We start from the raw sequence: 25,428 nt of genomic DNA, 5'->3' as shown, positions 1-25,428 counted from the left end.
TCTTTTCACACGTGTTGGTCCTGGATCTGAGAGCACTCCTTTATTATTTATAAATAACAATTTATAAATTATGCTAAACGCAGTCTCAGAATCGAATTCTCTAAAAAAATTCCACCTGCAAAACCCAGAAGACTGCACTTTTCTTTTTTGTTTGAGATGGAATCGCTCTGTCACCCAGGATGGAATACAGTGGCGCCGTCTCAGCTCACTGCAACCTTCGTCTCCTGGGTTCAAGCAATTCTTTGCCTCAGCCTCCTCCAGTAGCTGAAATTACCCACCACCATCCCTGGCTAATTTTTTTCTGTATTTTCAGTAGAGACAAGATTTCACCATCTTGGCCAGGCTGGTCCTGAATTCCTGACATCATGATTTACCCACCTTGGCCTTCCAAAGTGCTGGGATTACAGGCATGAGCCACCACACCTGACCAAGACTGAACTTTCTACTGTTGGTCTCCATAAACAATAATCAGACCTCTGTAAATAGATTCACTTATCCAATTTGAATAGGCCATCTGTTGCCACTAGGAAATGGACTGACACAACCTTGTTAGATATTTTATTTCCTCTGAGTGTGATGAACGCTACTAGAGATTTTTGGATAGAGGGGTGACATGATGAGATTTAAATCAGATTGACCGACTGCTGTATGAAGAATACGCTGTGGGAGGACAAGGGCAGAAGAAGTGATACAGGTGAGAAAGTTGTTGCAGTAATCCAGATATGAAAGACGGCAGCTTAGGCCAGGATTGTAGTGGTACTGAAAATCACTCTGATTTGGAATACATTCTAAAGTTGGCCTACAATATATACTAAGAGGTAAAGTGAAAGAAAGAGACTAACCTACTATAATTCCACATTTTTTTGTGTGTCTATCAATTAGAATATTTGAGTTACATTTCCTAGGACGGAGATGTTTGAAAAAAAATTGCAATATAAGACATGAAAATAAAAAGTTAACTTTTGAATGCTAGTTCTTGAGTGCTTTTATATACCTGACTAAAAATCTCAATTCCACAATTCATATACCAGTCTGTATATGAGGGATAATATCAGGGCTAGATAAGTATAGTAGAAAGTCATAAGTATAGGACAACACTTAAAGCAGTATAAATAAGCATAAGTGAGTGAAGCTAGGAAAGAGAAGTGGTTCAAAGGTTGAACCTTGGAGACTGTAAACAAGTTAGGGAGATTAAAAGAGAACAGCAAAGAAGATAGAAAAGCAGCAACTAATGATATAGGGAATGAATCAAGGAAGATGCACAAAAGTGTCTGAAGAATGAGGAAGTGAGCAACTTTATCGATTTCTGTTGACAGAGGTAATAAAAGGCTAAGAATTAAACATGGAGTATACCAAAGTGAAGAACACTGTTGATTTGACAAATACCCTTTTGCTGTAATGGCAGAGACAAAAGCTTAATTGTAGGTTTATTGAAAAATGCATTAAGTACAAGAAAGAGATTATAACAACATAATCAAGTGTGATTTGTCCCAAGGAGCAAGGATGGTTCAAAAGACAATCAGTCAATGTGCTACATCACATTAACAAAATGAAGGATAAAAACTACATACTCATCCATAAATATGGAAAAAGCATTCAACAAAATTTTATACTTTTTCATGATAAAAATGCTTGACAAATTGGGTATACAAGAAATATACCTCAACATAATTAAGGCCATATATAAGAAGTCCACAGCTAACATTATACTCAATTGTGAAAAAATAAAAGCTGTTCCTATAAAATCAGCAACAACATGAAAATGCTCAGTCTTACTACTTGCATTCAACTCGATTCTAGAAATCTTTGCTACAGCAATCAGGCAATAAAAGGAAATAAAAGGCACCCATATTGGAAAAGATGTAAAAGTGTCTCTGTTTGCAGATGACATGATCTTATATATAGAAAACCCTAAAGACTAAAAACATAAATAAAAAATAAAAGCAAAGAATTGAAACTAAAAAAATAAATTGAAAAAAAAAAACAAGATCCAAAAGCTCAATATATTTCTGTGTATTAACAACAAACTATTAAAAAATAAATTTAAGAAAACAATCCCATTTACACTATTTTCAACAAATAAAATACATAGGGATAAACTTAATGAAGGAGTTGAAAGACCTGTACACTAAAATCCATTAAACAGTGATGAAAGAAACTAAAACATAAATAAAAGGAAAAACATCCCATGTTCATTGATTGGAAGAATTAATATTATTAAAATATCTCTACTATTCAAGCAGTCCACAGATTTAATACAGCCCTATCAAATTTCAATGTCATAGTGAAGCCACTATGGAACACGGTATACAGTTTCCTCAAAAATGCAATAATAATATATACTGTTATTATTTAATGATGAGTCTGATGACTTGAAAATACACATAGGAAAAGCAGAACTGCAGCATAAACTTGTTATCCCTATTCTAATTTTAGCTCTTCTCTTTCTCTAGTACTCAGTGTTTCTTGATAAGTATTTGTGGTAAGAGATGTGTAACAAGTAAATGCAGGTATAAATAGTCAATGCAAAAAATTCAAAATAATTCCATTACTTTTCTGTCTTATTCATGAACTACCTGTATACAGATTATATTTTTTAAGACATTAGCTTCCTTTCACTGATTTTTCATTATCCAAATTGTTATACAAAATATGAATACTTTTTGTAACATCATTTATTTGCTAGATATCTAAATAATATAGATACTCCACAGACAAGTCCTGTATATTTTTCCCAACTGTTAAATTTTAAGTAGTTGTGTTATAATTAGATTTTTGTGTGTGGTTCTAAGAAACTAATATGCTTATAATAAAATGAGATTCCATTTCAGTAGGACAGAGGATTATAGAGCATAATGATGATTAAAAATACTTTGAAAGATTCTTATTAAGAGACAAAGCTTTAAGAAAATCCTACATTATTATAAAGATACTAAATCATTCAAGTATTGTATAAATTTCATAATAGCAAAGTGTTTATAATTTACAGTATAAATTATTGCTTAGTATCCTATTTAAGCTGTCTCAAAAAATGGCATATAAAACTAAGTATACATTTAGAGTATTATTTGATAGCATAGAAATCAGGAATTTATTATTATAGCTTCCTTTTGCAATAAAAACACTTCATTCTCCATATTACCACATAATATTTAAATTCTTTTCTCAAAAACACTTAACAATATATGAAGGTCATAAACAAACTGTGGTCAAGTAATAAAATAAATATTTAATGCACATATAAAAATTATTTATCAACATTATTTTGAATTTGTACTTATAAATGGCAACAGAATTTATCTATTTAAACCTCAAAGATTTCAAAGGAATTCACTCAATCTAGTGTTCATTTAGTATTATAATTTGTCATTGATTCAAATTTAATCTTATGAGTACATTTTTTCTATTAAGGATGAATTTTCTATTACTCTCTATTGATTTTTAAAATGATGAGGATTATTACAAGTTTTCCAATACATATCATAGATTATTTTGAAAATGGCTGAAAATATTCCCCTTTTTTTAATTACCCTTTGCAATCTGACTTTGAAGTTCTTCTCATCAAGTGGTAGTTGATGGTTTCTGTACCTTGGTTCAGTTCTCTGCTCCATACGGGAATATTGTAACATCAGTAAATGTTAATTATAAATATAAGAAAACAAGCTCTGAACAGAAGATCGTTCCCAAGTCAAACAACTTTTGATCCAATATAATTTCAAGATACATATGTAATGAATGAGAATATTCTGAAAAAACTATCAAAAAATCCTTACTCTTTCATCTTGATTACCAAAATGCATACTATGAAACCCATGACTATAGAAATGTTATAGCCCATTCCTCAACTTCTATTTTAATAACTGATAACCCTGGAAAGCAAGTCATTATTCAGGACGATACTCCACAGCATTGAGAAATTTGACATGAACTGTGATTAATGTGACTCTGATCAAACACTGTGCAATGCCAAGATTTCAATTTGAATTTTTAAATTAGCTTCTTTCTCATCCTGCTAAAATCAAACATCCACTGATTAAATGAAAATAAATGATAAAGCAAAAGGGTAAATTTTGAATCAGATATATTTTTATCAATTGACGTTCAACTTATTAATATATATATATTCTCTTTGATCCAAAGAGAGGCAAATGGAGAATTAAAAATAAAATTGAGGAAAGCACAGCATGACTCCTCAGGACAAACTTTTTAAAGGAAACAGTGCCGAATCATCATAAAAATGTTCTTAAGAAAAGTCAGACACATAGGTTCTACTATTCTTCTATTACAAAGACCAAATATAAATTTAGAATTAGAGACTTAATTCTCTGCTGAAAATAAGGGAAAATAGGGAAAAGATTTTCCTTTTTCTCTTTTTCTTTGATCATTTACTTGAAAAATTTATAAGTCCATACTTTCTCTTTTTTGAAATGAATATAAATCTTTTTGAAGACTAGATTAACCTTTTGTCAACTTTATGACACAACAACGTCTTTTTTAAAGACCTGAAACATCTCTCTGACATGCAAACATCAAGAGAGACAGCACCCATAGCTCCCATTTTCTTGGGAGGGTAGTGGATGCCATGCTTTTAGTTGTAAAATTACCTTCTGCCATGAAAACCTGATAAGTCTGTTTTTCCTCCAGATAAGGCCAATAAGGTAACACAGATGGTCACCTCAATTGCCAGGTAAAGTTAGTATGAACTACATGTGATAAATTGTACTATCAAGTTCTCATATTTAAAGACTACTTTTTTATCTTGAAAACATATATGTAATGGGTTATATCTGCTTGGCTATGTACAGGAGTGAGATTTATAATCTTTTAGCAGATTGCCTGTGATGATCATTATTACTCTCATTTAACAAAGCCGTGTATTGCTCAACGATGGAGACACATCTGAAAATGTGTCCTTAGGCAATTATGTATTTGTACAAACACTGTAGAGTGTACTTACACAAACCTAGAGGTGTAGACTACTATACACCCAGACTATCGGGGGTATAACCTACTGCTTATAGGCTGCAAACCTGTACAGCATACTACTATAGACCACTATAACACAATGCTAAGTATTTTTGTGTATTTAAACATATCTAAATGTAGAAAACATACAGTAAACATAAAGTGTTAACAATCTACAGCACCCAGTTCATCACTGACTGAACTGTCTTTATGCAGTTCATGACTATACTAATCCAATGATAAAGATTTTATCTTTCTCCACTATTATTGTGGCGATTTCTGGATTGGAAAACTTTTGTTTTTAATTATAATTACTCAACATTATCTTGCATTAAATTAAAAACTCTAACAACATTGCAAACCACTTAATGAATCAAGGTAGGAAAGAGGTGGAATCCAGAGAGTGTATAGACAGGTGCTATGGTCTGAAAGTTTGTACCGTACAAAATATTCATATGTTGAAATTCTAACCCTCAATGTTTTAGCATAAGAAGGAGGGCATTTGGGGTAGTGATTAGGAATCTGCTCTCATGAATAGAGTTAGTGCCATTATAAAAGAGATCCCAGAGAGCTAGCTAGCACATTCCACCATGGGAAGACAGAGCAAGAAAGGGCCACCTTTGAGAAAGAAAGTCCTTACCAGACATCAAATCTGCCAGAGCCTTGATCTTGGACTTCTCAACTCTCATAACTATGAGAAATAAATTTCTGTAGTTTATAAGCCACCCATTCTGTGGGATTTATTATAGCAGCCCGAATGGGTAAACTGAAGCAACAAAGATTAAAAAAAAAAAAAAAAAAAAAAAAAAAAAAAAAGTCTCATAGAAACTCTACGTGGGATACTTGAAAAAAAAATTATCTGTAGAATAAACACCAGAAAAATAAAAATAAAGATGCCTAACACATAGAAGACTTTAATAAATACTTAAATTATAATGCAAATGTTAAGATATTTTACAGCATTATAATTATAATATTACACCTTTTACCATGCATGGCCTTAACATTTGTAGGAGAGAAAAATCTCCAAAATGTCATTTACCAAAAATAGTTTTACAAGTTGAAAATTTATTGCTTTATTTATTTCCCACTCTTTATTTAAATTTCCACCCCCTAAAAGTAAATACCATTTTATAAATATGCAGTAAGCATATTGTAGGAGTTGCAAGAACAATAGGCTTTCTTCCTACACTAACATTCATTTAGAATATTTTATTGTAGATTTTTGTAGGTTTGTCAAAACACTCTTCATTCGTCTTACTGTGTGACTTTGAGTGTTCATTATAGGCAGGTGATTGCAGAGTATAACAAGTCAATACATGCGTACCTAAGTTCAGTCTAGAAAAATAAACCTTAGGGATTACTAATTCTGTGTGGTTTTCATACTCTAGGTCCTTTTACAACTGAATAGCTAAGACAGCTGCATTTTGTTCTTAAATTAATCATATTTTTACCACCAACAAATATTCAAGATATTTCTTTCTTATAGTTGCCATGAAGAAGCTGATTATATTGTAGGTGATATGCACATAATTTTCTCATAATTTTTAGAATTTCCAAATTCCTATTTTAAATGATGCTGATGTTAACTGGTGGTTCACACTCTGAAGCATGCAAAAAAAGGTATGCTCAAGCTACAGACTCTTCTCTTTACCTTCTTTGGATCTTTGAGAGTACCAAGAGTTTTGTTTGCTAACTACCCTATAAAATGAAACCTACAAGTTTGCAGCCTATGATCAGTAGGCTATACCAGATAGTCTGGCTTTATACTAGGCCACACCTCTAGGTTTGGGTAAGTCCAGCCACAGTGGCTCAGACCTGTAATCCCAGAATTTTGGGAGGCCAAGGTGGGTGGTTTATCTGATATCAGGAGTTCAAGACCAGCCTGGCCTATTTGGTGAAACCTTTTCTCTACAAAAAAGTATCTAGGCATGGTGGAGGGTGCCTGTAATCCCAGCTATTCAGGAGGCTGAGGTAGGACAATCGCTTGAACCCAGGAGGCAATGTTTAGTGAGCTAAGATTGCAACATTGCACTCCAGCTTTGGCAACAAGAACGAAACTCCATCTCAAAAAAAAATAAAAAATAAAAAAGGAAACAATTGTCTCAAGGTGTTAAAAATCTTTGTTATTGTTATTAGATCTGAAATAAGATAAGCAATACATTTGTCCTTGATTCTGTCTAGGGCTACTGCAAATTACAAAGATATAAGGATTAGTTTTTCATATTGGTTAGAAAGATAAAAGGTCATATTTACACAAATCAATAAAAAGTAATTTTTCACTGCAAACAATCAACAGTCATGATTGTCATTATAATCAGAAACAAACCAGCTGCAGATATTCGTGAAGAAACTGAAGCACTGTGTGGCAAAACGCAGAAGGCAGGAATTAATTAAGTGCCGTCTTTTTATTTGATTGCATCTATTTAAAGTTTGCTTCTATAGCCTCAACCTTGTACCATCAATCAAGTGCAAAATACTTACATAGAATGCCCCAGTCAATGTATTTGTCCTTACTTCAAGATAACATCTGAGTTTTTTTCCAAATCTTTAACTTAGAAATCATGATAGAATGTTCTATGTTCTTTAAACTATGTGGTCTAGTTAATTTAAAAAGATAAACTAATTTTAAGTAATTTACTATGTAATGAAAATTACATCACAAGGGTGCAGCAAAACATTTGCGGCAAACATCTAAACATGATGGAAATATAAAATACTTAATATGCATTTAAGTATTAAATGGATATTAAATATAAAATACTTAATATCCATTTAAAATGTATACTTAGTATACATTTTATGGTGGTGCATAATAGGATTAATTATATTAACAACACATATTAAGAACAGAGATTACTATTTAAAGATAATACCATAGACTAGTATTGAAAAAATTGGACTAAACATTCTCTACATACTCTTGTCTACCTGTTTTGTCAACTGCCTCTCCACAAGCAGTAGCTATAATTGTGGAAGATAATCAAGAATCAGGGAGAGCATTGTGTTCATCCAACAATAAGACTAGACTTTCTGGATTTTAATTCTGGAAAACCAATATCTAAATCTCAAACCAATGGGGTGTGTGTGTGTGTGTGTGTGTGTGTGTGTGTGTGTGAGATATGCAACTCAAAACATGACTATTTTAACCATTCACCTCTAGAATTCCAAGTTCCTTATAATGAGATCTGTTTTCTTAATTTTTCTCATTTCAGATACCATCTCTATTAACTCAGAACAACAATATTGATTGCATTTGGTGAACTAAGGTAGAAAGGATTCAAATTTAACCTTTCAGTAAAAGTTTTTAGAAGATTGAAATGGATTTTTTAAATTATAGCTTGCAGTCATACCGACTAAGTCAAAACAATGGGCCAGGTGTGGTGGCTCACACCTTTAATCCCAGTACTTTGGGAGGCCAAGGTGGGTGGATCACCTAAGGTTAGCAGTTTGAGACCAGCCTGGCCAACACCATGAAACCCTGTCTCTACTAAAAATACAAAAATTAGCTAGGCATAGTGGCAAGCACCTATAATCCCAGCTACCTGGGAGGCTGAAGCAGGAGAATCACTTGAACCTGGGAGGTGGAGGTTGCAGTGAGCTGAGATCGTGCCACTGCACTCCAGCCTGAGTGACAAGAGTAAAACTCCACCTCAAAAAAAATAATAATAATAATCAAAATAATGAAATTATCCAACTCTGCATTTATAAAGAAAATGGAGTTAAAAGGTATCAAATGTGTATGTTTATATAGAAACAGACATATATGTGCCTTTATATATATGTGTGTATACACACACACACACACACACACACAGAAAGAGAGAAAAGATGCAAAATTGTTTGTATGATCCAGAAAAGGCCATTTATTAAGCTGCAGAAAACTATATCTTAAACTACTTGTTAGGAACATATACCACAACAAACAGACAAATAGCATCTAAAGAGCATTAATAAATATTTTCCATTTAAACATATAAGAGGGTTTGGTTGGTATAATCAGCAAGGTAAAGCCATGAGGAATACTATATTTGGGTTGAAATGTGATGTGACTTTGAAGCAATATTATTTTTTCTCTATAGATTATTACGTAGTTTTGAAAAGCATAAGAATGAATTTCTTTCCCCCAAACTAAATAAATATTGCAGTTACTATAAAATGATTGTTTACACTTGGCCAAGTGCAGTGGTTCACGCCTGTAATACCAGCAATTTGGGAGGCCGAGGAGAGCGGATCACGAGGTCAGGAGTTCAAGACCAACCTGACCAATATGGTGAAACCCCATCTCTACTAAAAATACAAAAATTAGCCAGGCATGATGGTGCACGCCTGTAGTCCCACCTACTCAGGAGGCTGAGGCAAGAGAATCACTTGAACTTGCCTGGTGGAGGTTACAGTGAGCAGAGATCATACTACTGTACTCCAGCCTGGGCAACAGAGTGAGGCTCCGTCTCAAAAAAAAAAAAAAAAAAAAAAATTATTTACAGTTGACTTTGTCACTCCTTTATTGTGTTAAAATTTAAAAACTTATTTTATATTCTTGAATCATATTTCCTTCATAGTAAATACACTAAATATTGTTGTTTTAGAATAATAATGCCTCGTGGTAATGTTGTTTCAAGGAAAAAGAAAAAAGAGAAAAAGCAAGGGAGGAAGGGAGGGAGGAAAGAAGCAAAGCCCGGGAGGGAGGAAAGGAAGAAATGAAAGTAGTGGAAAGAAGGAAACAAAGGAAAAAGCAATAGAAAAGGAGGGAAAAAGGTGCAAAATCATGTTATCTAAAGGTGCAAAATCTGCATACTTAGAAAAATACATATTCGGTAACTTACTTTCTAAGACAGTACCAGCATATTTATTACTTAATAATTTTAAAATATGTATCTATGCATATATGTACATAAACTGATTAGATAAAAACTTTCAATTTTCTGAGATCCAGGTTTATTATTGTTTGATATTACCCAAAAGAAAAAAAGAAAAAAACTGTCTTTTTAAAGCAATAAATCTCTCTGGCAAATAGATTAAATGAGAAGAATTTTGAAATGGAATTGTTTTCCAGGCTGCATATAACATCTGATGCATGATTTATTTTTTTCATAAGTAGACATCTCCATGTACAAATAAGTGTAACAGAAAAATGTCAGTGTAGACATTGTTACATTTTATACAAATGGAACTCTCTTTACCTGCCTTTTCCAGTACAAACTATTGGTGGTTAATTTTAACAGTTCTTGTCTTTTATTTTATTTAATTGCACAGTATTTTTAAGCTTTATGTTATACTATTGCTATCACGTGTCTGTAGAAAAAAGTCTGAAATGACTGGAATCTTTCCTTTTTGCTCTGCTTTTCTCTTTCATTGTATTTACTGATTCAGTTTTTCTTTTCCTGTGATTTATTTGTAGTTACAGCAGACATGAATGCCTCTCATCTTGCCAGAAACGGGGACTCTCCATCACCTTACCTCTGTATTTAGAGAATTCCACTAGGTCTCAATAAAGCAGAGAATTGATTTTTAAGATCTTGATGTTAACTCTCTGGATTTACACAACATCAATCTATCAGTTCTTCTTTGCTTTATTTATTTTTTTCTTACCAAAGCGACTTCATGACTTACCCTCTAAAGAGCCCTTGCCTGCGTTAAGCTGTATTTTCTGTGGTGTTATAAGACCCTGGGGCAAAAGCATTAGTAGCATTATTTCTTCTTTTTACTTAATTGCATTTTAAACATAATACCAAACAATGCACATTCTTTTACCTTGTTTACCTCCATTTGGACACATCCTGTCCCCTTTGGAAGCAGCAAGTGTCAGAAAGGGCAATCAAGGAAGTAAGCAGCCATAAGAGCCAAGCAGAAAAGCTGGTTTAAAAGTCACTACGGCCGGGCGCGGTGGCTCAAGCCTGTAATCCCAGCACTTTGGGAGGCCGAGGCGGGTGGATCACGAGGTCGAGAGATCAAGACCAACCTGGTCAACATGGTGAAACCCCGTCTCTATTAAAAATACAAAAAATTACCTGGGCATGGTGGTGCGTGCCTGTAATCCCAGCTACTCAGGAGGCTGAGGCAGGAGAATTGCCTGAACCCAGGAGGCGGAGGTTGCGGTGAGCCGAGATCGCGCCATTGCACTCCAGCCTGGGTAACAAGAGCGAAACTCTGTCTCAAAAAAAAAAAAAAAAAAAAAGTCACTACACTAACAGAATGTCCCAAATTTTATCCTAATTCTGTAATTTTTTCTATAATGCGGTGTCCAGTATGTAGAATATGTGAAGGGATATGGACGAATAATTAATGCAATGTATTTGTAACAGCTAACCAGTTTTGTAAGAGACAAAATTATGCAGGAATTAAAGCAACACAGTATTCTAAGTTTTATTTATTAACTCCAAGAAAGCCACTCTCCACTGCAAACGCAATTTCATTCTTTGTAACCCCACCCTCCATTTCAACTTTTGAGTTCTTCCTCAGGACGCTTTCACAGATGAACTTAGCTCGAAATCCTATATAATATTTACTTCTCTTTAAATATGACATTTCTAGTTCCAGCTTAATTATGGAAGGAAATTTATCATCAGTAATCAGAGAAAGATTCTTTGCTTCTTTGTCTCATCCACCAAATATTCTGAGTTTATCCCATTTCTCTGATGTTAAAAAGTAAATGTTACCCTTAGACCCTCTTCATTATTTAATGGCCAGGAATATTTCTGTATAGCACATATACATATTTATTTGTCTAAGTATATTTCTGCACTTTTCCTACTTAAAACAATAATTGTATTATTCCACATTAAATTTGCTGCCTAGTGCATGGGGCGACGTTGACAATTGAACTGTCAAACCAGGCTAATACGAATCAAATATCTTGCTTAATATCAAGCTTTACTGATGATTTGGAGGGTGCCGTCAGTCAATAGGCTCAGATGGAGCAGAGCACAGCCTGGAACGTCAAGGGCAGCTCCCCGGGTCCTGTTCTCCCACAACAGAAATGTGTCCTTCGCTCCAGAGTAATAGATGAGGTCTCCAAGGGAGCTAACAGCAGGAAGACTATGTTAGTTTTCAAATATATCTGCTTTGTACAACAAAGAGTCGTACAGCTTGCATTAACTACTCCAGGGAGGCATGCTTCGTAAATCCATAGGTGCTCTTCACTATAGTCAATCCTTAACCAAGGACATTCTGCAAATGGCAGTTCAAAGATAAAGTTTCTTCTTCCTAGCAAATATCACTTGCCTTTTAATCTAGAAATCCCGATGACACAGTTATTAGACCTGGTAAAGTACCTTCTTTTATTCCCTTGGGAGGTGACCCAAGTAAAAAAAAAATGAGTGTTTATCAGGGGAGCGCCTGTATGTATCTATGTACCTCCTCCTTTTCCGAGCTATAATTTTGATATGAATAGATTTTACACAATTTGTGAAACCCTGATATCCAGAATAAACATCAAGTTAGAACTGTGACTCGTCCTTCCTCACGTTGATCTACTCCCTGCTTCTCTTTAGTCACGTTTCCTGTCATATTCTTCCTCACACTATGCCCTGCTGCATACCTGAGCCACTTTTCCTCTGCTGAGTTGTGAGTTTCTCCACAAACAATGATGTCACATGCCTCCTTGCCTTTATCCTTGCTCCTTTCTCTAATAGGACCACCCTCAATCTGTCTTCCCTGACACACTGATGCCAGTTTCTCCTTACAGATTCAATACAGGCATCGTCTACTCCAGGAAGTCTTCTATCTCACCCCAGTATGAGACATGATGACCTCTTCTTTGCACCCTGCATCCTATACCTATCTTTCTTTTTTTAATGTTATAAACTTTATTGGCTTGGACGTTAACTCCACCCCCATTTTTCCCCATAGAATTCAATTTGGGGACGCCGTATTTACATCTCCTACATATTTCTTTCCATAAGTTTTAGTGTATCAAATTATAAATACTGACACAATCTTCATTCAATAATTTTTATATGATGAGATAAACCGCAACAATAGGGTTTATACACTACTATTTGTTGTATATTAATCCAGGAGTCCTGATGATATTGTGAAATTTAATATAGCTTTTATCTTTTCAAATCTGTCAAGTTCAGAATATAGTTCAATCACTTTTTAAAAACGTTTTAAATGTTTTCAACAATTTCACCTTTTATTTTAGATTCAGGGGATATATGTTCAGGTATGAAACATGGATATATTGTGTGATGCTGAAGCTTGCAGTACGAATGATCATGTCACCCAGGTATAAAGCATAGTACCCAACATTAGTTTTTCAACCCTTCCCCCTCCCTGTCTCTCATCTCTACAGTCCCCAGTATCTATCATTGCCACTTTTATGTCCATGAGTACCCAATGTTTAGTTACCACTTATAAGTCAGAAACATGTAGTTTTTGGTTTTCTGTTTCTGTATTAATTTGCTCAGAATGGTGGCTTCCAGCTGCATGCATGTTGCTGCAAAGGACGTGATTTTCATTCTGTTTTATGCCCACGCCTATTTTAATCTTCATATTGTATTAACAATTTCTCATGATCTATTTCCTGACAGGTAGAGATCTGGTTTTATTGCCACATTCCTAAAATTGAACCTATATTCCCAGAATAAACATGCAAATTCCCTAAATTACGAGCATTTTAAAATTACTAAGTAAACACCCATTTAAAGAACTAAGCTTCTCTTAAGACAATCTCATTTCTTCAATTAAAAAATAAGAACTGTGCAAGTTGCTGTAGATATGGCAGTAGGTAAGATAGCCAGAAACCTGCTTTCACCTGATAGCATACGGTAGCACTACTTGAGTTCTCTACTGGCCCCTGTGTCAGGATTACTTGAATGGACAGAAAACCAAAATGCAGATGTCTAGGCCAAATACATGAATAGATATCAGGCATTTGCATTTTTCTAAGAATTTCCCAGGTTTCTCATCATACACACAAGACTTTTGAGGATCTCTAGTTTACTTGAGACAAAATTATAAATACAATTTCATAAACTAAAGATTGATTCAATAGTTAAGCTAAGTTTCACTATACAAAAGCAGCCAGGCCTAAAAGCATGTGTTGTCTTCATTTCAGCAAATACAGTATTCCAATAGAGTCACAATAAAAATAATCTGTGCCATGAAAGAAAACAAACACACACAAACACACACACACACACACACACACACACACATCTTACTACACGAAGCAAAACTGCCCAAAATTAAATACATTTCTTAATACTTAGAAAATCCTGACAACCTACAAAATAAAAAAGATCCCTGAATACTCCTCAATTTTTGAGCTTTATAGTTATTAACCATATATCACTCATAATCCTTGCAATGTATGCCAGTTTTCATCACTGTAACTATATATGGTTTTTGGAGAATATATATGTATATATATTTTTCCCTGAGGTGTAGTTTTATTTACATGTGTAGAAAATATGTGTGGAAAAATTATATATATTTACAAATATGTGCCTTTCATACATATTCATATGTATATGTATATGTATATATATGTATATGTATTCGTATGTGCCTTTTCTTCCCAAGATAGCTATTCCTTGAAATCAGGGACCGAACATCCTTTAAAATTCTTATTTGCCCATAGAAAAATGAGTGTATCAGAGAATACCAAAGCTAACAGAAAAAGTTTGAGAGTAAAGTTTCTACCTTAAAAAGCAAAATATAATACATAGATAATGAAAAGTCCTGTTATGATTTGTTCATTTAATTTGTTTAGAAATAGTATGTTTAGACATAAATATAGGGACATTGTTTCTATACTCTTATCATTCTTTCTTATACCATTATTCTAAATTGGAAAAGTACATTTGCAATGGCTTTAAGGCATTGCAGTTATATTTAGACAAAACTGAACACGAGCCCTAGAATTTTAGGAAAGATACCCAGACTATCAGAAAGAGTAAGAGAATATTAACTTGAGTGATTCCCTGAGGCATAGTTTTATTTTTCAGTAGGACATAAGAAATATGTATCTCCCAACTTAGTACTATTAAAGAAAAACAAAAAGATTCTTAATATAATTTCTTCTCCAAAAAGTTTTTGAGAAAAAATATACCGTATTCACAGGGTTTCTCTGTAAGCCTTGCTCAAAATTTTTCAAAGAACCCAGTTTAAACTGCCTTCCACCTGGATGTCTGGGCATTTTGTTGTCTTGGTTTTGTTTTGTTTTGTTTTTCAATCTTATTTAGCAATGATTGTTTTTGTCTTACTAGCTAATTCTTAAATTCAAAAAACTAAAATTCACACATTATTAAATAGGAATACATACACATAATTTATGTTAAGTTAATGTGTATGAAATATGTTAACAAATATTTGCAAGGACAAAGTCATTTAGACTTTAAAAAGGAAAAAACTCAGACTCATAAATATATGTTATGTTATTTCATTTTTATTAAATGTGTGTGTTAACCACATACTGAATTTCAGGTAATAAAGAAGGCATAATAGTTATAGAAATACAAATAAGACATTTTACATATTAAGGGAGCTCAAAGTTTACTAAATGAAAGAGAATACGTACTCAAAAAATGTACTATGAGCTAGAAAAGATTAATTCCAAAATGGAAATAAATATAACTATGTTTTATGAATTTTGATAAGCTATTTAACTACTTTATTCCTTGATTTTCTCATTTGAATATGAGAATAAGGAAAGATGGAAGAATTGTTTATAGGATTAAGGACAATATATCACAGTACTGTTTCATTCTATTAGTAGGTCCTCAAGAGATTAGAAGTATCATTTTTACTTGAGAGATCTTCATGAAAGCAGAGTTTTATATGGAAGTAAAAGAAAAGAGAGAGACAAACAGACACACGTGATGTTCCCAGTGGGAGTAGAGAGGCAGATAAAATACTCCAGGTATATACAAGAAAAGACCTTAAGAGAGCATTTTTTCATTCCACAAAAACTAAAGATAAATCCTTAACAGAACTATCTCCACTGATTTTATTTAATAAATGAATGCTTATTAAGATTTTTCACAAATTTTCTAGAAAGGTAGGCCACCTGTATCATGTTATTTGTTCTTTTGTAAAGTAATGCATTACTTTTCCCAAAAAAAAAAAAAAAAAAAAAAACAGGGTAGACTGAATAACTCAGTGTAAATTGGTCAGTAAGGTAGGATCTACATAGATAAATAGAATGCATTTCCAGGCCAGGCGCGGTGGCTCAAGCCTGTAATCCCAGCACTTTGGGAGGCCGAGGCGGGTGGATCACGAGGTCAAGAGATCGAGACCATCCTGGTCAACATGGTGAAACACCTGTCTCTACTAAAAATACAAAAAAAATAGTTGGGCATAGTGGCACGTGCCTGTCGTCCCAGCTACTCAGGAGGCTGAGGCAGGAGAATTGCCTGAACCCAGGAGGCTGAGGTTGCGGTGAGCCGAGATCGCGCCATTGCACTCCAGCCTGGGTAACAAGAGCGAAACTCCGTCTCAAAAAAAAAAAAAAAGAATGCATTTCCCAGTAATGTTAGACAAAACACATACTGTTACTGCATTTCGAGATATTGGGAAGACAAAAAAAATTAGGAAAAGCCACAGCAACAACATAGTGTGGACACAATATTGTTTTATACATTTATGCTAACTACAGAGAACCTCTAGTTCTCCAAAAACAAAGTACTTTCCATTTAGCCGGCGCTACATATGCAACTAAATAAGTGTTTTATATTATAGCAGAGCCAGTTTAAGTAAATAACTTCCAGATAAAGAAGTTACAACATATCAATGCTACTGAGATACTGATACCATTTACCTGGTGAATGAGAGATACTGAGATGATCCAGCAGTCAAGATTCAAAAACTATTGCTTTGGAAACACAGAAAACAGTTCTATCTTTAAAGTTTTAAAATGAATAGCTCCAGACTTTAAACTTATTTTCTTATGTTAATAACCAATAAAAACAATATTTTGAAGTTAAAAAATGGAAAATAAATGAACCGACAGATCTATAAGTTAAAAGTCAAGCACGAAACACAACAAAACACCTTAGTTAAACTGCTTAAAACCAGTGATAATGTCTTGAAAGTAGCCAGAGGAAAATGACATATAATGTACAATTTAAACTGGACAGCAGATTTCTTATCTGAAACAATTCAAGTGAGAAAACTGTGAAGCAATTTCTTTAAAGTAATAAAATTTAAATAGGAATATTTTTCAAATACAAAGGCCAGATCAAGACATTCTCGGCCATGCAAAAGCTGAAACAAATGCTACAAATTCAGACATAGGAAAGCTGAAGCAATACAGCATATCTGTTCTGCAAGAAAGTCAATCTTGCTGCAATTAGCCTTACCAAGAGAAAGAAATGTCAAAATTAGTCCTTCAGGAAGAAAAATGATGCCAGATGTAAACATGAATTCCCACAAAAATGCAAGAAATAGCAAAAATGTTAAGTGCATAAGTATAACAATCTTTTATCACATTATTTAAATATCTTAAAAAGATAATTGTGTTTAAACAAAGACCATAATCGGAAACTTACAGCCTATGTACAATTTAAATGTATAGTATCAATAGAGCAAATACCTGCAGAGGTGAACTGTACATATACCAACATCTGAAATTAAAAGCGTCAATTCCGTTTTTTTTTTTTAATTATTTTTTATTTTTAGATCGAGTCTTGCTCTGTTGCCCAGCCTGGAGTGTAGCATTGGGATCTCGGCTCACTGCAACCTCTGCCTCCCAGGTTCAAAATTTTGCATCAGCCTCCTGAATAGCTGAGACTACAGGTGTGCACCACCACACCTGGCTAATTTTTTTGTTGTTGTTAAAATAATCAGTTCTTTAAATAAAACTGACTCTTTCTTTTCAATCAACTTTTTCTAAACCACTCACTCCAATGGACTTCAAACTAATGTGAAATTACAGTCCACTAAACCTACCATCTCGTTAACCTCTTTTTACCCTTATTATAAGTCTATGGCCAACACTCCCTCGATTAAACCTATGGTTTACTTAAGCCTTCCCCGCTTTTTTTACTCTTCTAAAAAACATTGGCTTTAATCTGTCTACAGCTTACTACAAACTGAAAGAATCTAGTACTTTTGAATTTTTTTTTTTTTTTTTTTTTTTTGCCTTTGATCCAGGTAACTAGTGAGGATTTTCTGAAAATCTGAAAGGGTTTTGGTACCAATTTGAGTGACTCTAAGGGCCCTTAATTGAAAGAAAAGAAGCTTCAGCTAATCTGAGTTTGCAGTGTCAATAACGGTGTCCCAAATCACTGCTCAAAAAAGTTGAGAAAACCAAGACCATCTCCACTATAAACTAGATGTGGTTCTACTGACACTAATAAGCACTAGATGAGTAACTTGAGGAAGAGAAAGAGGTATTTTGTTTCCAAATGGTTTAACCTTTTATTCTTAATTCAAAGTCTAGGGTAATGCATCTTATAGGTGTAGCTCAACTTTGAGCTACATTATATACAAAGTCTATACCTTCATGTCCCATCCCTTCATCAAGGAATACCAGGCCAAGGAGAACGACTTTGACAGGCTGGTGCTACAGTACGCTCCAAGCGCCTGAGGCCGACCCAGAGCTGTCAGGACTTCGAAGCCACGACATAGGCCAGAAGTCCTGCAGCCCTCCCCACCTGGCACCCACCCTGTGTCCTCTCTGGGGGCAGGAGCCCTGGACTTTGTATTAATATACATTACCATAGACTTTGTATATAATCATTTATATAATCATTACATATATTTGTATATAATCAAATGTGTATAATCAATTTCTCAGCCATTCTTGTTGCCCAAACTCACCATCTCAGTCCCAAAACTCCTTAAGCCTGATAAGCAACTTCAGCAAAGTCTCAGTATACAAAATCAACGTGCAAAAATCACAAGCATTTCTTTACATCAACAATAGACAAGCAGAGAGCCAAATCATTAATGACTTCCCATTCACAATCGCTAAAAAGAGAATAAAAATACTAAGGAATATAGGCAACAAGGGAGGTGAAGGATCTCTTCGAGGAGAACAACAAACCACTGCTCAAGGAATAAAAGAGTACACAAACAAATAGAAAAACATTCCATTCTGTGGATAGGAAGAATCAGTATCCTGAAAATGGCCATACTGCCCAAAGTAGTTTACAGATTCAGTGCTAATTCCATCAAACTACCATTGACATTCTTCACAGAATTGGAAAAAAAAACTATTTTAAATTTTATATGGAATCAAAGAAGACCCCGTATAACCAAGACAATCCTAAGCAAAAAGAACAAAGCTGGAGGAACCACACTACGTGACTTCAAACTATAGTACAAGAATACGGTAACCAAACAACATCGTACTGGCACCAAAAAAGGCATATAGACCACCAGAACAGAACAGAGACGTCAGAAATACCACCACACATCTACAAACCTGGCGAAAACAAGCAATGGGGAAAGGAGCTCCCATTCAGCAAAGGGTGCTGGGAAAACTAGCCTGCAAAATGCAGAAAACTGTAACTGGACCCCTTCCTTACATCTTACACAAAAATTAACTCAAGGTAGATTAAAGACTTGAATGTTAAACCCCAAACCATAAAATTACTAGGAAAAAAAAAAAAAAAAAAAAAACCTAGGCAATACCATTCAGGTCATAGGCATGGCAAAAACTTCATGACAAAAATGCCAAAAGCAATTGGAACAAAAGCCAAAATTGGCAAGTGAGATTTAATTAAACTAAAAAGCTTCTGCACAACAACAACAACAAAAAACTATCATCAGTGTGATCAGGCAATCTACAGAATGGAAGAAAAGTTTTGCAATCTACCCATCTGACAAAGAAGTCTAATATGCAGAATTTACAAGGAACTTAAATTTACAAGAGAAAAACAAACAACCCCATCAAAAAGTGGGCAAAGTATATCAACCGACACTTCTCAAAAGAAGACATTTATGTGTCCAACAAAGATATGAAAAAAAGCTCAACATCACTGATCATCAGAGAATTGCAAATTAAAACTACAATGAGATACCATCTCACAACAGTCAGAATGGCGAGTATTAAAATGTCGGGAAACAGTAGATGCTGGCCAGATTGTAGAGAAATAGGAACACTTTTACACCATTGGTGGGAATATAAATTAGTTCAAGCATTGTGGGAGACAGTGTGGTGATTCCTCAAGGCTCCAGAACCAGAAATACCATTTCACCCAGCAATCCCATTCCTAGGTATAGACCCAAAGGATTATAAACCATTCTACTATAAAGACACATGCACACATATGTTTATTGCAGCACAATTTACAATAGCAAAGACACGTGCCTGTCAGTGATAGACTGGATTAAGAAAATGTGGCAGATATATACCATGGAATACTATGTGGCCATCAAAAGAATGAAATCATGTCTTTTGTAGGGACGTGGATGAAGCTAGATGCCACCATCCTCAGCAAACTAACACAAGAACAGAAAAATCAAACACTGCATGGACTCACTCATAAGTGGGAGCTGAACACTGATAACACGTAAACACAGAGAAGGAAACAAAACATACCAGGGCCTGTTGGGGAGGGGCAGTGAGAGGAGGGAACTTTGAGGATGGGTTAATAGGTGCAGCAAACCACCATGGCACACATATACCTATGTAACAAACATACACATTCTGCACATGTATCCCATTCTGTTTGGGGGCATTTTTTAAGAAGCAATAAGGAAAAACACAAATAAATTTTTAAAAGACATGAGTGTTCAAAGAGAAGGGCTGATATACAGCATAACATCTAAAATAAAACATGCTGGTTTGCCATTTTTATTTTTTGGTTGGTCTTTTTCCTTCTTTAGTCATTTAAAATTTCTAATTTCTGGCATGTATCTTAATGTGACTTATTTTTTAAACATCGTCTTTGCTCTTTTCACAGTAACACTCCTTGAATATAAAAAGATATATATATTCTTCACATCTACTAAGAAGAATGAGTACGCCATTGATCTAAATTGCACAGACCACTAGTCTTTTTTTCACATTTCTAATAGACACATGAAGAAAAATCTCCCTCCTAAATTTACAATTAAATAACCCAAGCTGCCGTAAAAGTTAACTGACATCTCAAATCTGGGACATAGTAAAAGAAATAGGACTATGGCAAAGGAATGTGCACAGTTTAAAGAGAGCGGAGCTTCAGCAAATTATTTCCTTGTCAAATGGTTGGCCTGGTATTTTCCCATATTCCTCTATTCTAAGAGAAGTTGAAAATCTAGATTTTTATGTGAAGTAACATGAATTTTTTAGGGTAACATTATTAAGCTCTAGGTTGATACATTGTAAACCAAAACATTATACACACACACACACACACACACACACACACACACACACACATATTTGGTGTGTTCACATATAATAAAACACAGAAAAGCTATAGACATGCACTAGGTACAAGCACTCATACACATGCATCCTCACATCAACACACACAAACAACTGCAGGGTATTATTAGGGACATGGGTTTTTATTTTTTTAAAAAGTCACTATTTTTGTTTAATTTGAACATTACGCTTTTAGGCTTTGAAGCATAAATATTACACAAAAAATATTTTTCCCAAATATAGACAGACAGATAGATAAATAGACAGATAGATGATAGTGTTACCAGAAACAAAGATAATAGGAAAAAACCACATTTTTTGATAGTGTTAACACCATAGGAAGTTAACATGAGTTGACAGCCATTTAATAAAACTAATTTAGTACAGAATTTTTTTTTCACTTCTCTAGATTTGTTAATATTTGTGGGTACAACTCTTGATCTGGCATTCTAGTGTTATCCTTGTTTTTTTAATCTACTTTTTTGAAAATAATTTTGGAATTTACTTTATCTTTCTTGCTTATAACTAGACTTGTATCAGAGACTCACAGTGAAGCTTTCTGCCTCACTGAATCACTTTCACAGACTCTGTATTAAAACCGAGTTGGGCTCTTTCTTTTCTTTTTCCTTTCCCTTCCTCTTTCCACAGGAGGACAAAGAACTCCTTTCAAGGAAGCCTATAGGGTTCAGCATCTCATGAAAGAGGATCGATTGTGCTTTTTTTTTTCTCCACAAGTCCCATAAAGCATGAGGTTGTTCAGACCAATATCATTATTTTGGGTCTGCTAGGTACAAATCTGATACTGCAGTTGGTCAGAGTATGACTTTAAATATAATAACTATCTAGATTACTTGTGCTTAAAAGAAAAATGGTATCTCAGATTGAAAATTCTCAATAATACATGTCCATTTTTTTCTTCTCTTAATTTTAACTTGGGTAGCAAAAAATAAATAGTAGGTTTAATAAAATATCAATAAATGCTGTAGTTTGAAATAATCGTTTTCACAAAGTTTTTGGTTACAGTAAAAGTGTGTTACAAACACATATACAATTATATCACATTTGATTGTAGTTTACAATTCTCAGTTAAGGGTACGACCTGCGCTTACTAGGGGAATACAAATGGTGGTTTAGGGCTTATCTTGAAATAGCAGAATTTTGGAAGATACTTTGAAAGATTATCTCATTTAATTTTTATTAAATATTTAAATCATGAAATCAGATACTAATGCACTATTCTCTCATTCAAGATATGTAGATAGAAGATAGATACTTATATTTGCATATATAATATTAGTATAAATTGCGTTTATACATTTTATACATATGCGATGATAGATGTAAAATCATATTATCAATATGTAGATATTGGAGATATTAGGGAATTTATATAACCCTAATAAGCATGTTCAAGAATGAAGGGAAGAACAATTTTATGGGCAATTGCAATCTATAAAGAGTCAAATAAAAATTCTAGAATTGGAAAATATAATTAAGATATATTAGTGACTCAATAGACACCACCGAAAGGCAGAGAAAAAATAAAGTGAAAGGTCAGATAGGAAAAAATACCGAAACTGAAAGACAGAAAGATGAAGGGCTGGGAATTCAGAAAAAATGTAAAAGACATATTGAACTTACTGCAAAGATCTAATATTATTACGGTAAGTGAAAGCCCATAAGCAAGAGAAAAAATAGACTTTGTCAAGCCAAGTATACAGAAATCTCTATGAAATCTTGGAAAAATGATTTCTAATTTTCAATTCACACACAGACGTATCCTAGGAAGACTTCAGAAAACAAAGAACATTCTACCTGAATGAGCAAGATAAGACCGTTACCTTCAGAACAGCAATAACATGACAGATGAATGTCAACAGAAAATGAAGATGTCTGCCGTCGCCCCTGCCCCGGCGTCCCCGCGTCCCCGGCGTCCCGGCGTCCCCAGCGTGCACTGACGGCCTGTCGCCCCAAGATGGCGGACACAACGTGCCGACGCCGCGCCGGCTGCCCGTGAGGTGGCTGTGAGGACTAACGGTCGGCCGGCTAGCCGCCGCAGTTCAGTCAGAAGACTGACGTCCGAGCGGTAGGAAGAGGTGGAGGCGGCCCGACCATTGGCTGCCTCTGCGGCCCCGCCCCGCCCCCGGCTCGGCCCCGCCCCGCCCCCGGCTCGGCCCCGCCCGCCCCCGCCCGCCCCCGCCGCCCCCGCCGCCCCCGCCGCCCCCGCCGCCGCCATGAAGCTGACCGACAGCGTGCTGCGCAGCTTTCGCGTCGCCAAGGTGTTCTGCGAAAACTCGGACAAGATTAACTGCCTCGATTTCAGCCCCAACGGCCATTCGATCGTCTCGAGCAGCGACGACGACTCCATCGTGCTCTACGACTGCCAGGAGGGCAAACCCCAGAGAACGCTGTACAGTAAGAAGTACGGCGTGGACCTCATCAGATACGCCCGCGAGGCCCACACGGTGGTCTACAGCTCCAACAAGAGGGACGACACCATTCGGTACCTGTCCCTGCACGACAACAAGTACATCCGATACTTCCCCGGACACAACAAAAAGGTGGTGGCCTTGACGGTGTCACCCGTGGACGACATCTTCATTTCGGGGTCTCTCGATAAGACCATCCGCCTGTGGGATCTCCGCGCCCCCAACTGCCAGGGCCTCGTGCACCTCCAGGGGAAGCCGGTGTGCTCTTTTGATCCGGACGGCCTGGTTTTGGCTGCGGGGGTCAACTCGGACATGGTCAAGCTCTACGACCTCCGCTCTTTTGACAAGGGGCCGTTCACCACCTTTAAGATGCAGTATGACAAAACCTGCGACTGGACGGGGATTAAATTCAGCAACGATGGCAAGCTCATCCTCATTTCCACCAACGGCAGCTTCATGTGTCTCCTCGACGCTTTCAAAGGGATGGTGCTGCACACGTTTGGGGGCTACGCCAACAGCAAAGCGGTCACGCTGGAGGCTTCGTTCACTCCCGACTCTCAGTTTGTTATGACTGGGTCGGAGGATGGCAAGATCCACGCGTGGGACGGAGTGAGTGGCGTGAAAGTCGCTGTGCTGGATGGTAAACACATAGGCCCGATCACCTGTCTGCAGTTCAACCCCAAGTTCATGACTTTTGCCAGCGCCTGTTCCAACATGGTCTTCTGGTTGCCCACCATTGATGACTCGCCCTGATGCTTCTCCGCTATTTCTGTACAGTGGGGGGGGGGGGGGGGAGGGTCGGAGGGGCAGTAGGAAGAAACTCAGAGGGGACTGAAATAATAGTAGGGTTGCATCATTTGACTGGGGCGGAGAGCATCCTTTGACACGGCCTTTCCATCGGTGTTCTGTGTATCTTCTCAAAGGAAAAGAATCACTTCGCTGAGCCTCCTCAAAAGGACTGTCGGTGCAACAGATTCGGAACTCTACCTGTCAGTGCACCAAGCTCGGCTAGAGGAGTGACCAGACTCACTATTTGGATAGAGTGGGGCTCTCAGGACATCTGCAGTTTGAGTGTAACATGCTGCTGAGGAGCCGGTAGTCATCAGTTCTGTTCATCCCTTCTCCTACCCCGCCGCCCCCCCCCCAGATGCATGGGAAGTGACCATCCTGGTTTTGAGACGCTAAGGCAGCTCAGTGCCCCTTGCCCTCACCCTGCATGTCTTGTTACTGGATCTTCCTGTGTACTGTGGCATTATCCTCAACCGTCATGTTTCTTGGGTGCCAAACATTTACAGAAATATTTTCATACGTCTTAGGATCAGAGAAAGGGACACATACAGAAGGACCCTGCTTGCAGGAAGCCGTGCAATTAGTGGCTGCAATTAGTCATGTGAGGCTAGGTGGTCAAACCCAAGGGCCTAAAAGGGAGGGTAGGGGGATGGTAGCAGGTGAGTTCCTAGGGCTGGAAAGTTTAGCAGCAGCCTGGTGCAGTACCCTGTCAGCAGGATAAACCCACGGTCCTTTGGGGTGTCTACCACGTTTGGTTTGTACAAAAGCAAGGTTGGAGTCTATTTTGGTACATGAGATACATCACCCTTTCCTGTGGTCCAGTATTGTGAAGTGAGTCTGAGTTGTTTACACTGATGCCTTCACTGCTCACCACAAATTGTGTGCATAGTCTTCCGACGATACAACCCCTTTCCCTAGCTCCCAGCCAAGAGCTGGTTC

General features: G+C 36.1%; 1 pseudogene; it reads left to right on the top strand.

The window, feature by feature from the left end:
* Window positions 1-23,505: 23,505 nt before the first annotated feature.
* LOC120368469 (WD repeat-containing protein 82 pseudogene) lies at window positions 23,506-24,453 on the top strand (annotated as a pseudogene).
* Window positions 24,454-25,428: the final 975 nt, after the last annotated feature.

This window comes from Saimiri boliviensis, chromosome 18 (assembly GCF_048565385.1).
Source record: "Saimiri boliviensis isolate mSaiBol1 chromosome 18, mSaiBol1.pri, whole genome shotgun sequence".
Classification (NCBI taxonomy): Eukaryota; Metazoa; Chordata; class Mammalia; order Primates; family Cebidae; genus Saimiri; species Saimiri boliviensis.
This window is presented reverse-complemented; position numbering and strand designations above follow the sequence as displayed.